General features: G+C 41.4%; 1 long non-coding RNA gene across 2 annotated transcripts in view; it reads left to right on the top strand.

The window, feature by feature from the left end:
* LOC146050271 (uncharacterized) overlaps positions 1 to 7,691 on the top strand; it is a 45,836-nt gene extending 38,145 nt beyond the window's left edge. For both annotated transcript variants that reach the window (XR_014466287.1, XR_014466286.1), the window contains exon 3: positions 7,168 to 7,691. This is a non-coding gene — a long non-coding RNA (uncharacterized LOC146050271). The remainder of the gene's footprint in view (positions 1 to 7,167) is intronic.
* Positions 7,692 to 14,618: the final 6,927 nt, after the last annotated feature.

Below are 14,618 nucleotides of genomic sequence, written 5' to 3'. Positions count from 1 at the left end.
CGACGCGGACACCTGTGAAGCCCGCGAAGGGACGCGTTTACCTGTGAAGGTATCCGCGTGCGCTCGCCACGCTTCGGGCTCGGTGGCTCGCTGCGCTCGCCACACTATTCTATTCTCACTCCACGCCCTAGTGGATAGTAGGGCATGAAAAGGTCGGAGGACGCGTACCGCCGCCCCTCGCGGGCTCGCTGCGCTCGCCACGCTTCGGGTATGCGTCTATCGTGGGCTGCTGTTTACGCGCTTCAATTTGGGGGGGTTGGGAATTTTTTTCATTGAATACAATGTAAAATTGGGTCCCAGGGACCCAATTTACATTGGATTCAATGAAAAAAATCGGGTCAAAAATCGGTCGGTCGCATCGCATGCGACCAAATCGCATGCGATGCGATCGACCCGATTTTTTTCAGCACGACCACCCCGATCTTAATCGGTGTGGCCGTGCTAGGAAACAAGTACCAATATTACTTTACTGTTTATGAACTGGATCCGATCTTTTTTGTGTCCGAGAATGCAGCTTGCTTAGAATTAGATTAGAATTTTCCAATAGTGAAGTCATTCGTATTTGACTGCTGATTTTACCGGGCAGCCAAACATGGCCAACACTGAAACTTCACATGGATTCAATCCTTCTATGTCTAAAAGTAAAAGAAAGAATTTGAAAAAATTGTGTGGGATCCCCCTCCTAAGCACCACCATCTCAGGGCTCTTTGAGCCATTGCTGGTTCCAAAATTATAGGGAAAATTTTGAGTAGGAGTTTTCAGTATTTAAAGAATCAGCACTAGGTTCTTGGACTGGTCTGAATTAAAAAAATATGAGTGACAAAACAGGAAGGGGTCCCCCATATTTTTAAAACCAGCACAAGGCTCCACTAGTCAGTAACATAATACCACAACCGGGGGACACTTTTAAATAGGTCCCTGCTGCTGTGCCATTACTCCTAAACTAGTCAGCTTACCATGATCCCAGAGGGAGTGGGAAATTCCCCACCCCCAATAAAGGGGTCCCCCTTTCACAGTTTCCAAGGGCCACGGTGTATATATATATATATATATATATATATATATATATATATATATATATATATACAGTATATAAAAAAAAACAACAACACAAACACACCATGACAGTATAACTTTAATAAACATAAATGCACACATACACAAACACAACCTTACCTACTGTATGTTGACATGGGCACCTTGTTCCACTTGTCCAGTAGTAACTCATAAGTACCTCTAGGCACATCATTTGTTCTTGACAACTTCGTACACAACGGAATGAGATTATTGTGTATATATCACCTGTCTCTCGAGGCCCTTTAGGTTCTGTCACATCAGTAAATAGATTGCCATTTCGTTATGCTACAATTCCCCTTTCCAATGGACATTAATTGATTACTTTAACTAACGCAATTAAAAACTAACATCATCTTTCATTTCGATACTCATCTTGTTTGGGTCCATACCTCTTTTTGTTTTTGTTATGGCCTATTGTGCATCTTTGGCTCTTTGGAATAAACAACTTGTTTGTTAAGGACTATTTTATTATATACTGTTCATTAAAGCTGTTTCTATTCAAGTCTACTATTTATTTTGCTGTTCTACCTCTACTATTAAGAATATGGCATTGCATTGATTAACATTCTTTCCCTTACTTGCAGTTCAGTTTGATGTAGTCATATTTGTATTTTATTCATAACATTTGGTCAGGACGTGCCTGTCTCTATTTGGTCTTCACCCCAGAGATGGTCATGTGTATTTGGTTTAGGACAATTGGAAAAGTTGTTTGAGCATATGCATTTTGTTGCGTTCTAGTTAGTGCAATGACTGAGGATATTGTCTTTTGTGGGCTACAGTGGTTCTCAACCTTAGGGACAGATTCTCTAAGCTTCAAAAGTGATAAAATAGAGAGTGATAAACAGCCAGCCAATCAGCTCCTGCCTGACATTTTTCAAACAAAGTCTGTGACATGGCAAGTAGGGCTGGCTGTTTATCACTCTCCATTTTATCACTTTTGAAGCTTAGAGAATCTTGCCCTTAGTCTTCAAGTACCCCCAACAGTGCACGTTTTCCAGGTCTCAACACAGAATTACAAATGAAACAATTAGCTCCACCTGTAAATCTTGTAAAATGTGTCAGTGAATAATGAGTGTACCTGTGCACTTGCCAGGTGACCGGGAAAATGTGCACTGTTGGGGGTACTTGAGGACAGAGGTTGAGAACCACTAGTCTACACAACCGTCATCTTTTGCGGTCTACACTCTAGTCCCTATCCCAGTGGAGCTTGCACTCTATTTTCCCTACCACATGCACAGACATAAATCCTATTTGAACAATGCTTCATTTTATTTTGTTGTTAGCCAATTAGCCTACCAGTATAATTTTGGATTGTGGGAGGAAACCGGAGTACCCGGAGTAAACCCACGCAAGTACAGGGAGAATATACAAACTCTGCACAGTTAGGGCCATGGTGGGAATCGATCCCGTGACCTCAGTGCTATGAGGCAGTAATGCTAACCATTACATCATTACACAGTTTCTGGACAGATTTTTCTTATCAAGATGCGGGCACATCACTAAAGTGCAAGCTCTTCGCTTTACAGTGAAGCGCTCGCAAATAACCAGCTACTCCCTGGCTTCGCAGCTTAGCTGTGGAGTCAGACGCAGGTCAGCCATGTTTCAGGTCGCTGCAGCTGTGTGTGATATCACGCATTGCCACCAACCTCCCCCTGAGGCAGTGCATATGGCCGGATCACTCCCCAAAATGCTCGGTTGTCATCCCCAAATCAACCCCCATTGTGTTGTCACTGCCCCTTTGCTACATAAATTGTGTTTGTGGCAAGACCAAACTATTTTGGAAATCTGCACAGATCTCTTAAACAGACTCAGTCACATTTTTGTGTTAGATAACGTCCACTTTATATGTGCAATATTACTGTGTGTCATAAACAGGTCCACAATGTTATCTGTTAGTTAGATACAAAGCCATAATTACCCCAAAATGTTATTAATTTGCCTTTGGTCACATTACTTTAAAATGCAGCAATTTATTTATTTAAACTGACATTCTCTAGTTTTACAGTTTCAGAAATGGTTGGAGAAATATCACTCTTAAGTTTCAGATACATGAATATATAATGAATAGCTTAATTATTTTTGGGAATAACTGTAACACAAACAAACATAGGGGTACATTTACATAGCATCGGGATGTAAAACCCATCTCTTCTGATGATGTTTATGCCCATTGTTTAAGAGGCGCTCATAAAAACAATCTCCATGGTTACATTGGAATCTATCTATATCTATGAAGTTCTCTATTGGATTATTGTCAGTCAAAAAATTGTTTGAAGAATGTCATGAACAATTGTTTTTACTGTTTCCAGCACTTGGATTTTCTAGAGAATCTGCCAACCGGCAAATTTCATATATTGATATTTTTTTACTGTGTTTCAGTAGTCTTTATTCAATTAGGAGTGAGGCCATAAAGATTGTTCTGGGGAATGTATGTGTAATAATCAGAACTCACAAAACACATAAATAAAGTAGACGGAATTTGTGTATTTTAATGTGTACTCCAGTCCGACTGCCAACTAAGGGCCCGGTTCAGACCTCAGAGTTGATCGAAAATGCAAAATCTTTCTCTGATGGGTAAAACCATACTGCACTGCAGGTGGGGCAGATGTAACATGTGCAGAGAGTTCGATTTTTGTTTCTGTGCCGTGTAAATACTGGCTGCTTTATTTTTACACTGCAATTTAGATTCCAGTTTGAACACACCCCACCCAAATCTGTCTCTGCATGTATTACATCTGTCCTAACTGCATTCGTTCAAAATATAAAAATACAAATGTTGACAGGTTAAAAAGTCACCTTGAGTTTTTCACGACTTTCTCTTTGAAACTGACTTGTTCGTACTTTACCATCCAAGTGGACGTGGAGGGGGGATATAATATGCGAGGGGACGTAACACACTTATACGGTGTCCGTGTGTACCTGTGTCGACATAGATGCCCAAAAAATTAAAAATCATGTCTACTTTTTAACCTGTCAACATTCTAAATGTCAGCATTTTGACCTTGTCGACATTTTAATTATTAGTATTTTGATCTTTTCTGTATTTTGACCATCCGGATTTTGACTGTAGGTACTGAACCCACTTCCCTTCTCTTTGAGGTCTGGCATCTACTGAGTGCCCTTTGTCCTTCCCATACCATGTGTGTCGCTAATACCTGTACAACATTCATGGTCTTATTGGGATAGGGTGAGAGGGTTCGATCCCTTACAGAGCCCCTGTCAGGATTATCGAGATGCCAGAGTTGGTATTTAAACCGTCATCATCCAGACTGCCGGGATCGCATATACAGTATATCTCTTATTTAATGGGTCATAGGGTCGATAGTATGAAGGTCAATATACCATAGGTTGACCACTAAACATTGACAGGCCTTAGGTCAACACCTGATATACTGTAGGTCAACAAGCCTAAGGTCAACAGGGTCGGAAGATCAACACAAGCATTAGGTTGACAATGGGAAAGTTGGCAGTCAAAAGTCAATGGAATGTCAATGTAAGTCGGCATGGACACCGTATCAGTGTACCGCATCCCCTCGCATGGCTCACTGAACTCGGCACACTATTATATTCTCCCTCCACGCCATACTGGATTGTATGATATGAAATACCGCCTGTTTTTGAAAAAAAACTTGAAAAACCCATGTCGACCTTTTGACTGTTCACATTCCCATTGTCAACCTAATACTTGTGTCGTCCTTCTGACCCTGAAGAACTAAGCTCTGTGAACTTTTAAGGTCCATACAACATACACACTGGGCTGGGATTTTGTTCAGCGTGTATGAACAACGATGACTGCGGTCATTGCGGGGGGGGAAGCCCCTCAGTGCATACACACTGAGGGGCTTTCCCCCTGCTCATCACTGTCAGCTCTATGCAAAGCCATCCACAAAGCTGCTCATCTGCTGGTAATACCAGCAGATGAACGGCTTGCCTGGCGTTGATGCGGGAGCACGCATCACCGCTCATCGCCGGGCCATACACACTGGGCGGCTTTGAGCTCAAAATCACCCAGTGTGTTTGGGCCTTAAGTGTAATGTACATTGACCTTCATACTATCCCTATTTATTAGGTATCCTTTCTTGCCATTACAAAACATATAATAATAAAAAATGTTAAAAATAATAAAACAGACTTGTATTTTGTAACCGATGTTGCAATTCAGTAACACTCTACAGAATTTAAGAAAAACCCACTAAAGCAGGCATTCCCAACCACGTTCCTCAAGGCACACCAACAGTGCAGGTTTAGTAGATATCCAGGCTTGAGCACAGGTGACTTAATTAGTATCTGAGGGATTCTGATTAAACCATCTGCGCTGAAGCCTGGATATCGCTAAAACCTGCACTGTTGGTGTGCCTTGAGGACCGTGGTTGGGAATGCCTGCACTAAAGAAACACCATTGTTACATTCCCTTATTGGAGAGGAAACAGGACAAGATCCTTCAGTCTTACTACAGAACCTCAGACACTTCAATCTTACTATTTTAAACACTATAACTCAGTCAGAGGCATTCCCTGTTCTTAATGTCCAGCCGTCATCTAGCCTTACGTTACAACAGTAAATATGACACTGTCCATTGAATGTAACATATTTCCTTGGTTATTCTCTCAGTACAAAAAGCACAGAACAAAATAGTTTATTGTGTATATAGAGAGTTCGGGAGATATACGAGACAGACCTGGCACTGAATGCTTTATTTGATTCATTCCACAAACCCCGCCTGTCTTTATCCCTGTGGAGTCGGAGCCTGTTGACATTAACTAGCTGGAAGAATAATGAATACGAGAGACACTTTAGAAGAGTGAAACAAGCTCGGGCATTCTTTGTGATTGTACTTTGTGTCTTGTGCTTTGTTTCTTCACCCTCTTTTCATTCGTCTTTTACCTTTATATTTTCTAAAGGACTATTAGGAAAAGAATGAGAATTTCAAGCTATTTGTGTCGTGTGTTTTAAAGCAGAAGAAAGCTTGAATACAAGCGTTATAGGGGAAAGTTAATCATAAAACAATATGTATATAATGTCGTACAAGGTGACAGACATGATGTTTCTAGAACTATGATAATCAGTTATGCAAAATGATGGGCAGTACGAAGGGTGTAATGTTTAGCATTTCTGTCTCACAGCACTGATGTCATGGGTTCCATTTCCACCATGGAACTGTGTGGAGTTTGTATAGTCTCCCTGTGCTTGCGTGGGCTTCCTCCAGCTACTCCTGTTTCCTTAACCCTAGTGTGAATGTGTCTGTGTGGGTATATGTCGTAGGGAATACACAGTAGGGCCTGATTCAGTTAAAGAGCTGGATTCGGGTCGGGGACCGAAGGTGCAGCTCTACACATACAAATGTGCACGGCCGCAGTGCGAATGCCTTCAGTGACTATCACAGTCCGGGGGCAGACAGGGGGCCGGAGAATGGGGACGTCGTGGGTGTGCCCACAAATGCAGTGGGTGCACCCAGAAGAATGCTATGTGACCCCATGTGAGCGCAGGCATGCCGAAACCGGCATGGGGTGGGTGTTTGACATCACAGGATGTCAGCGCTCTTCCCCTGCTCAGCCACCTCCGTGCCATACTGACTTTTATCTGCAAGCATGCAAAAAATCCGTCGATGGTCATAGACCATCGAAGGATTTTTTGCCGGTATGGCCGCATCTGAATGGATGTGTCAGCGAACACATCCATTTGCATGCACTGCGGGCCTTTGCACAGCACAGGTGGCGGGCATCGTTTTGCGCTCAGCAAGCAGCAAATTTATGCTCCTTACCAAGCCAACTTGAATCCTCCCAATAGATTGTAAGCTCTGTTGGGGAAGGGTGTGGCTGATGTGAATGGCCAAAAATGATTTGTAAAGCACTGCAGAATATGTGTGCACAATAAATAAATAAAAAATAAAAAATAACTGGTACAGTAATATAATAATAATAATAATAATAATAATAATAATAATAATATAACTGCTAAATGCCATATGTTTGGGGATAGTTTGGATCAGTAGAATTCGTCTGTATTGTATTTATTTATTTGCATTTATTAAAAAAGTGAAGTATTTGTGTTGTAATGTCGTTTTTGTTTTTGTTTTGGTCTTCTGTACAGTACATACATTAATAAGAACTGCTGACATTTGGATGAACCACAACAGCCCTCAGTGACAAGAAGATTGCAGAGTGTTTGGTGGAGATTATCACTGCACAAACAAGGACTCCTCAGCTTCGACTTATAAATGGAAAGATACAAATTACTGTATAACTCAGAGGAATTCACTAGTTTGTGCCAAAACGCGTCTGTCAGTTTTACCATGAAATTTCAATGCAGATTTTGGAGGAAATTTTTCTGCCCGTGATTTTTCATCTAAAAGTTACTCTGTCGAGATTGCACAAAACTGGTGAAAGTGTGAATATGCTACCTTATTAAACAACAAAATCTTGAATTAGAAAGGTAAAATTGTTTACACATTATCTTAAATATTTTGTGGGGACATGATCATTATAAGTGATTAAATACTGTACATTATCAAGAAGTTTTGCAAATATTTTTTATGTAAATCGATCATTTACTATATTTACCTCATCAAAAATGTTATCAGCACTTTATTTTAATTAAAAATCATTTTTAAATCATACAGTTCCTGTCTGGTGAAATGTAGAACATGTTAATTAAGAAACAGATTAGATTATTTTTTATAAACTTTTTTGAATGAAGCTTTGCAGAAATACTTTTGTGTACTTTATTTTAGAATTGAAATTGCATTTGCTAAGAGTGCTCTAATGTTAACACGGAGCAATCTTTAAAGTTTTGTTGTGTCCTTATCACTCCAACCATACAACCAATACCATGGGACGTATTCAATCCGAGATTCCAACTATCAGAATGCCCCGACAGTCAGAATCCCGGCAATTTTTCATCCCTTCCGACAGTAACTCGACAGTCGGTATTCAATGTCTGAAATTCCGCAAGTAAGCAATAAACGGCAGCAGATTGTCGAAAAACAGCCGTGAATTTGACAACCGGCGGCCATTTGTGAAAAAGGGATTCACCTTTTTTTAAAGGCAGATCTGTTTTGTCGAAAACTGCCTTCAATGCTGTTTGGTAACGGCAGCATTGAGTGCTGCTATTTCCATCAGCAGAAATAGCTTCCGAGATTAAATACCACCCTGTATCTTTAGCCCCAAAAACTTTAGCCAATACTGTATCCTTATCGCCTAACCCTGCCACCAATTCTGTAGTCCTACATCCCCGCACTCTTCCTCAATATTGTGTATTTGCCCCCAAGTTCTGCACATAATGCTGCTACATAATGCTGTACCCCTACCCCTCTAATGTTTCATCCAAAATGTTGATCCTATAAACTAATCTAAACTACATCTTTACTTACCTAACCTCACCTACTGTACGTCCCGTGCCTAAATTAAGGCAGCTCATTGGATAATGGCCTTAAGGTCACCCATACATTAGTCTGACTTGTCTTAAGGGCAATTCTGACCCAATTTACCATGAGCTTCCCCAGGCAACTCCCTGAAAGGGGATGCAGTTAAGATCCCGGCGGTCGGGATCCCGACGTTCAGAATCCCGACGCCGGAATCCCGACCGCCGAAATGCCGACACTTTCTCCCTCCTGAGGTGTCCACGACACCCCTGGAGGGAGAATAAAATAGCGTGCCGAGCGTAGCGAGGCACCGGGCCCGCTGCGTGGCGAGCGCAGCGAGCCCGCAAGGGGGGGGGGGCGACCAACGTCCCCCCCTTGTCGGCATTTCGGCTGTCGGGATTCCGGCGTCGGGATTCTGAACGCCGGGATCCCGACCGCCGGGATTCAATACTGAATCCCCTGAAAGGACTCCTTTCAGAACTGGCACTTGATGTGTCATCTTTACCATGCAATAAATTGCATACAATTTATCTCATCTAAAAGGACTCCTGAGGATCTGCCGGGAGTGTTCAAGAGAAGTCAACAATTTATCTTATGTGCAGCACGTTCAACCTCCGGCCCGACCCAATACACATGCGACCGCGCTTCAGGTCAGAGCGGATGTCAAAACATGCAATGTGGCCCGACTTAACCTGATTTATCGGTCCGGTCCATCATAATCGGGTGAAATTGGGCCAAATCGCAATAATGTATGGGGTCCTTTAGTTTCTACTTTGTGAAACTTTGGGGAATCTTGTTCGAACTGCAATCAGAATTTCATCAACATATACAGGCTTCTTTGACCTGTATTAAAATGATGTGGTAAAAATAATCAGCAAAAATATTACAATAATAATAATAATAGTAGCAACAGCTGCATGTGCTGCGTGGCTGTTAATGGCAGACATATCGAAAATCTGCTTAGCTGGCTTCCAATCATATACAGTGGTCTTGTCATTCTAATCGTTGTCTGTTTTATATGAGATTGATTGCTGGAAATATCAATATGACAATGTTTTTAATTAGCACACAATATCTGCATGGATTATCAGAACACGCATGTTAAGATTTGATTTGTGCTGATGCAATATGTCTCCATTCTGTCTGGCATTTAAATGAGAAGGATGCCTTCATTTCACAGTTTTAAATTAAGTTTAATCTGTAGCATTATTAAATATGTTTTTTTCCAACCATATTTTTTTTTTGTTGGTATCTTCCCTACCGTATAACTTGACGCACTTACAGCTTGTGAACTGATGGCTTCAGGGGAAAGCACAGCAGGATTTATTTGAGGAAACATGAAATTGTCTGCTGACGGAAAGATGAAGATTTCTCCGAGTTCATATTAAACTTCCAGCGAAGCTGAGCATAGAGGATTGGTCCGGGTTATTAAAACTCAGAGAGCTCAATAAAGGTGGATGCAAATATTGGGGACATGAAGCAAACATCTAATGTATTATCCAGAAATGCACAGTAATAGTTGTATTACAAAACAACTGTACAGTACATAACACAGGCCAGACAGCATCCATAAAATGAAAAATCCTAAAATACACTATTGCCAACAAGTGATTTAGCACAGGTATTAGGTTATCCATCTAACCATTCAGGTATGTGATTGCCAGGGACTGATTAAAGGTTCCAGGTGCCCTAGGCTAATACACATGTATCTCCCCTTGTAATGCAGCTAAACACACATGTATGGGTGATCAGGGACTCACCTTTCACACTCACCAGCATGGATAGTGTAATGGTTAGCATTACTGCCTCACATTATTGAGGTCATGGGTTTGATTCCCACCATGGCCATAACCATAACCGGTTACCTCCCACATCCAAAAATATACTGGTAGGTTAATTGGCTCCCAACAAAATGAACCCTAGAATGTCTGTGTGTGCATGTACACGTGGTAGGGAATATAGATTGTAAGATCCACTGGGGCAGGGACTGATGTGAATTTTCAACTATTCTTCGGTAAAGTGCTGCAGAATATGTGCGCTCTATGTATATAACTGTTAATAAATGAATAAATAATAAATATAATAATGGTTATAGAACTTGCATGTAGGATCCATGGAGGGGGTATAATTAGCACTTAGCAAGCTATAGTTTGTCCTTGTGCACTAATGGAGTGCTCAGTTCCCTACACACTGCAAAATTAAGATGGGTACACACTATGCATTTTTGTGTACGATAATGATATCACTAATAATATTATTGTATATATCACTTAGTGTGTAACCACTATACTGTTACTGATGCACACTTCCATGCATTGTTAAAGGTCCCCCCCCCCCCCCCCTCATCTGAACTTGCAATGAAATTTGATTATATCATCAAAGACTGCATGTTCGTCTTTGGACTCATGACTTCACTGAACGATATTGTTAACTATATGGTTCAACATTTAAGAGCTACATAGTTCATTTGGTGGCACCGCTGAGATCGTCAACTGCATCCTCGGTGCCCCATATCATGTAGTGTGTACCCAGCTTTGGTAAGGAAAGTTGCTGCATCTCTTGGTACTGTATCAGGTATTTCCAATCTCAGTCCCCAAGGCATACTAAAAGTGCAGAGTTTAGTGATAACCAAGATTCTGCACACATGGTTAAATCAAAATACTGTAAGTGAGGTTTTGTCACCTGTGATCAAGCATAGATATCACTAAAATCTGGACTATTAGTGTGCCTTTATGACCAAGGTTGGTAATGCCTGCTTGGCATTTTCAGTAGTCCAGATCCATATTTTATACTGCACATTGTGGCCTCATCTCTAGTAAATCCATATTTTTACAATATACAGTACTATAGCTATTGTAGTCATGATTTAAGTTGTGGGCTTGGAGAATGATCTCCAGGCCACTGGAACCCCCTGCATTTCCCTTTTGTCGTGTTTGATCACTTATTTGGAATGCTTAATCCCACTAATCATTGCTCTGCATAGCTGAGTTGTGGTGCACAGAGCAGGTGCAAAAGACATTGAATGGGAAGAGAATGTTGTGGCTCATATTATTTAAAGTGTTGGACACATTCTCTGGCAAATAACCATGTACATTACTAGCAATGTTTGAGATTAAAATATCAGGGCCCCGTGTGTGTCTAATAAGGATATGTGGCCTCTCCAATGAGGATGTGATCTTGTGGCACTGCCCCATATCCATTACTTCCAGGGATGATGGGTTGCCACAAAATAAAGTTTAAGGATGCATGTTTGCATTTTTCAGAGTTGCATCAGTATAGACTTCTGTAATTTTCATGCACAGGACTTAAAGTGGTTCCGTAGAGGTGGTGGAACTCTAGGAGTTCGACACAGCATTAGGTCGACAATTGGAAGGTTGACAGTCAAAAGGTTGACATGAGTTTTTAACTTTTTTTATCCGGCATGTGCCGACAGGTGGTATTCTATGTCCTACCATCCACTACTGTGTGGCAGGACAATAAAATATTGTGTCTTGAAGCATGGCAAACTCAGCAAGGGGATGCAGAACACTTAGACCATGTCCATGTCGACTGTATTGACATTCGGGACAAAAGAAGTGAAAAACGCATGTCAACCTTTTCACTGTCAACATTGTTGACTTAATGCTTGTGTCAACCTTCTGACCCTGTATACCTTACCCATGTCGAACTATGTCAGGTGTCAGCCTAAGGCCTGTCGACCTTCAGTGGTCAACCCAATGCATGTCGGCCTGAATTGGGTTGACCCAGTGACCCATACCCTTTGGTATTTAGATATTTTTAACTGACTTTTTCTGCACAAAAGAGTTTTTCTTAAGTTGGCTGATCGCTTGTTATGGATTTATTCTGACATCTGAATTCCCATAATGTTGCTTTGATAAATTACAATTTTTGGAGTGTTTCAGGATCACTTGTTGTAATCACAGACAATGCATTCATTAATCTACTACAACAGAAGGCTTATTTCAATTTCGTCAAAAACAATTCATCATGGATAAATGTGAAGTGGCATGGCAGCTTTTTGTCACGTTAATGCTCGGAGAGATTAAGATTCAGTGCCAATAGTGCAAAATTACAAAAATAAAATATTCACATTAGTTGCTAGCAAACGTCAGATTATGTTTCTTAGATTTGGTCTGAATTGTACATTGCTTCTGGCAGAAACCTTTAATAAAACTCTTTCCCCAGCATTAGTAATTTCCTTTTCAGTTTTAGTATCAGCAGTTGTCCTGATTATCCCCTGCAGGATCCGTCATTTGGAACTGAATTCTACATCTGCCTCCAAGATGTATAGAAGATGTGTTGATGCCGAGAGTGGGGGCCACGGATATTTTTTTCCTTCGTCTTAATTGTAAATGTGGAATGGAGCATTGTATAACGTTCAATCAACCGGTACTCCTTGCAAATCTACAGGTGATGCGGGCGATGCATTATTCAAAAGACTTCCTTTGTGGAAAGTAGATGAGGGTTTAGAAAAGTTAGAATGCTATATTTCACAATGACCATTTATCAAGAAGACTAGGACATAATATCTAAAAATGATCACAGTACAAATATTGCTGTATACTGTATAAGTGTATCAAGAATATGCTCCACATATGTAGATGTAATGTTATTTTAGATATTATTATATTTAACCCCTTCAGTGGTACTCCCGAGAATCTTCCTGCTGTGCTCCAGTGCCCAGACTGGCAAGGGATTATCACTGTCTGCTCTGTTTAGTGCTGTTTTGTAATGATATAAAAACTATATTTAACCCCTTCAGTTGTGTTTTTTTTTAGGGCACTATATCAGCCACTGCCAGGCCTTACCCCCAGCAAACCGGCTGTGTGCAGTGTGAAGTTAGCAAGCCACACTGCACACAGCCAGGGGGAAGGTGGCGGGACTGGGCAGCCAGAGACAGGCAGTGGCTGAAGCTGAGCTCAGTGATCAGCTCAGCGATCATCTCAGCAAAAAACCCACCCAGTGGGGAGCGCTACCTAAAAAAAACACACCACTGAAGGGGATTAAATATAGTTTTTATATCATGTACCTGCAGTATTCTCCCGGATCCTATTTTTGCGGTAGTCCTCCTCAACTTCAGAAGAGTAGGCACATCTCCTGCATCCTGCCTGCTTCCTTGTAAAGGGGGTAGATTGGGGGAGAAATGTACCTTAACTCCAAGGTCCGTTAGGAGGGGTAGGGCCTTATGATGCAATTCTATTATTATTTTAGCTCAACCCCCTATGCAAATATAGATGGAGTTGCGGCATTTAATGTTGAGGGGATGGGGCCTATTGACACAGCTGTTGAGACCTTGACCCCATCGCCACACTCCAGCACCTCCACAGGTTGGCAACTGTTCTTTAAATTGATAAATATTTTTGTATATATTGTCAAAACACTACTGCCTTTTCCCATTTCCCCCACCCTGTTTTTAGGTTGTGTAATCTTGGTGACCTTTAAGTCGCGGAATATTGTGGCGAAATTCCTTCAGTTTTCACTTAAACACTAAATGCTGCATCACTAACCTGCCAGTGGTTTGTGGTGTACTAAGGGTCCTATTCAGACCTGATTGCACGGCTGCAAATATGCATAGCCAGCGTCCAGTTAAGACACTACAACTCTAGAGTGGAATCCTGCCTTGCGAATAAATATGCTAGCTGTGTGAATGAATGTGTACAACTACACATCCATTCGCAGTCGTGCAAATATGTCTAAAACCCATCGTTACAGGCACACCATCGAATGAGTTTTACATTGGGCACCAGTCATCGCAGGTGCCTCGTAGCTATGGACTTACTCAGCGGTTCAATGGAAAATGGCCTATCCGGGCTGGAGCCAATGTCACACACCCTCCCCATAAAGTCTCAGGCACACTTAGTGTTTTCCAGCATTTTCCTAGGCACGTCAAATTTTCTTAGCACTCCCGGTAATTGGCCGGTTTTTCGAATGGTTTTCACATAGAAAAAGTAGCAGGCCTTTATCTCAGGATGGGCTCACGCATGTGTACTGTGGACCATACGCATGCATAGTGTATCAATATCTGCCTGCACTGTGAACAGGGCCCTAAGTCCGCACACAGATGCTTGGCATCTTATCAGGGTTTTTTTAAATATTGATATCGGAATAAAAAAAAAATGTAGTGTTTCCCACCAAGTTCCTCCTACCCTGGTATAAAAAAAACGGAACAATGAGCATGAGG

Source organism: Crinia signifera, chromosome 12, assembly GCF_055691185.1.
Source record: "Crinia signifera chromosome 12, ASM5569118v1, whole genome shotgun sequence".
NCBI lineage: Eukaryota > Metazoa > Chordata > Amphibia > Anura > Myobatrachidae > Crinia > Crinia signifera.
The sequence above is the reverse complement of the archived record's forward strand: the minus strand, read 5'-3'. Positions and strand labels throughout refer to the sequence as shown.